Here is a 2500-nt window from a genome sequence, read left to right on the forward strand (position 1 = left end):
GGCTCGTCCGGGATTTGAACACGGGACCTCTCGCACCCAAAGCGAGAATCATACCCCTAGACCAACGAGCCAGCTGCCGGTTTTATCCGGCGGCCGACGCGTGATACAGTCTCTGGCAGCAAAATAAGTGCAGCATGACCAGAGTCCCGTTCCGTCTGCCGGTGCGGAATGCTGCTGGCACCTCAGAGGAGGGGGGCTTAATACTCGCCAACGCAACTTTCTTTATTTTTTGGCATTCTTATAGTGCTGCTTTTTTTTTTTTTTTTTTTTTTTTTAAATTCGCAGCACGAAAACTAGGATTCACATGTGTTTCACGTAACACTTTTTCAATACATTCATCTGGTCACAGTGTTTACCCCTACAGCAGGACCCGGCAATGCTTTTAATGGAATCGGCATTAAAAGCTGCCACGTCAGTGGAGAACTGCCCGAGTACTCTCGCTCTCATTTCAGACAAGGGGGTTTGAATTGCCTTCTAGCCGTTCTCGCTCACGCCGGGCGCCGTGGCGTGTGTCTGTAATCCCAGCTACAGGGGCAGGTTGAGGCTGGCGGATCGCTTGAGCACGAAAGCTCTGTGCTGCAACTGGCTGTGCCGATCGGGAGTCCGCACTTAGCACGGCATCGACATGGCATTTCTGGGGGAGCTTGTGAATGCCAGGTCGTCTAAGGAGGGGTGAACCGGCCCAGGTCGGGAACGGAGCAGGTCAAAACCCCCGTGTCGCTCCAGTATTGGGACTGCTCCTGTGAGCGGACGTTGCAGTGCCTCCTTTTTTTCTATTTATTTTTTGAAGTACTGTATCACGCGTCGGCCGCCGGATAAAACCGGCAGCTGGCTCGTTGGTCTAGGGGTATGGGGTATATATACAGAGTGATGCAGATATAACTGACTCTATTCACATTCCCATCGCGACATCATCTTAAACGCCTTAACTCTCAAATACCAATTTCCACTGCATGCAAACTTCAAGCCATCCTATTGATTTGATCAGGAGCAGTCTAAGAGTGTATTGTCTATTGCGTTGTGGGAGGACGCTTTGACTGAAATGTTGATAATCGTAGGACATTATTATTTGTGCCTGGAAGCTCAAATTGAATGAAATGGACTTTGAAAGTTGTATTAAGTGCCTTGATGAAGGGGGCAAATGAAGAAGTGCAAATCCAGGAACAAGAAGGTTGCAGGAATGGCCTGATGCTGGGAAGCTGGAAATTAACGTGACAGAGCAGAAGGAAGCAAGTTTTCTTCCAGGACAACCTTGTACTTGGCTTGATTCATGCCAAAGCTGCCCGATTCCAGCCTTGCTGAAGCACCCCCAGATCATCACCGATCCTCCACCACATTTCACAGTGGGTGCGAGACACTGTGGCTTGTAGGCCTCTCCAGGTCTCCGTCTAACCATTAGACGACCAGGTGTTGGGCAAAGCTGAAAATTGGACTCATCTGGGGGTGCTTCAGCAAGGCTGGAATCGGGCAGATTTGTCTTTGTGAAGGACGCATGAATCAAGCCAAGTACAAGGTTGTCCTGGAAGAAAACTTGCTTCCTTCTGCTCTGAAAATGTTCCCCAACTCTGAGGATTGGTTTTTCCAGCAGGACAGTGCTCCATGCCACACAGCCAGGTCAATCAAGGTGTGGATGGAGGACCACCAGATCAAGACCCTGTCATGGGCAGCCCAATCTCCAGACCTGAACCCCATTGAAAACCTCTGGAATGTGATCAAGAGGAAGATGGATGGACACAAGCTATCAAACAAAGCCGAGCTGCTTGAATTTTTGCGCCAGGAGTGGCATAAAGCCACCCAACATCAATGTGAAAGACTGGTGGAGAGCATGCCAAGACGCATGAAATCTGTGCTTGAAAATCAGGGTTATTCCAACAAGTATTGATTTCTGAACTCTTCCTAAGTTAAAACATTAGTATTGTGTTTTTTTAAAAATGAATATGAACTTATTTTCTTTGCATTATTCGAGGTCTGACAACACTGCATCTTTTTTGTTATTTTGACCAGTTGTCATTTTCTGCAAATAAATGCTCTAAATGACAATATTTTTATTTGGAATTTGGGAGAAATGTTGTCAGTAGTTTATAGAATAATACAAAAATGTTCATTTTACCCAAACACATACCTATAGATAGTAAAACCAGAGAAACTGATAATTATGCAGTGGTCTCTTAATTTTTTCCAGAGCTGTATATGCATCAGCACTGTGCTGTGGCTCGAGCTTGTTTGACGAGGCAGGCAATGCAAAAATGCCAAAACTTGCTTTTGCATTGTAGAACCTATTTAATTTAAATGAACGCTATGCCTTTAAGAACACAAGTGCCAATTGAGAACATATCGGCAGCTTGTTAAGTGTTAATTGTCTCCCCTTTTTACCAAACATATTTAAACCAAAGGAAATAGTAATGTATTACAGTGCCATTTTCTAATGTGATTAAGAAATGCAAAAAGCACCGTCCCTGGGTGGGCTTGAACCACCAACCTTTCGGTTAACAGCCGAACG

At 45.7% G+C, this 2500-nt stretch overlaps 2 non-coding genes across 2 annotated transcripts in view; both read right to left on the reverse strand.

Annotated features, from left to right (window-relative positions):
• Positions 1-71, reverse strand: part of trnap-ugg (transfer RNA proline (anticodon UGG)) — a 72-nt gene extending 1 nt beyond the window's left edge. Inside the window, exon 1 of the tRNA in view lies at positions 1-71. This exon is cut by the window's left edge and continues 1 nt beyond it. This is a non-coding gene — a tRNA (tRNA-Pro).
• Positions 72-2451: 2380 nt separating this feature from the next.
• Positions 2452-2500, reverse strand: part of trnan-guu (transfer RNA asparagine (anticodon GUU)) — a 74-nt gene continuing 25 nt past the window's right edge. Inside the window, exon 1 of the tRNA in view lies at positions 2452-2500. This exon is cut by the window's right edge and continues 25 nt beyond it. This is a non-coding gene — a tRNA (tRNA-Asn).

The sequence above is a fragment of the Acipenser ruthenus genome, chromosome 55 (assembly GCF_902713425.1).
Source record: "Acipenser ruthenus chromosome 55, fAciRut3.2 maternal haplotype, whole genome shotgun sequence".
Taxonomy (NCBI): Eukaryota; Metazoa; Chordata; class Actinopteri; order Acipenseriformes; family Acipenseridae; genus Acipenser; species Acipenser ruthenus.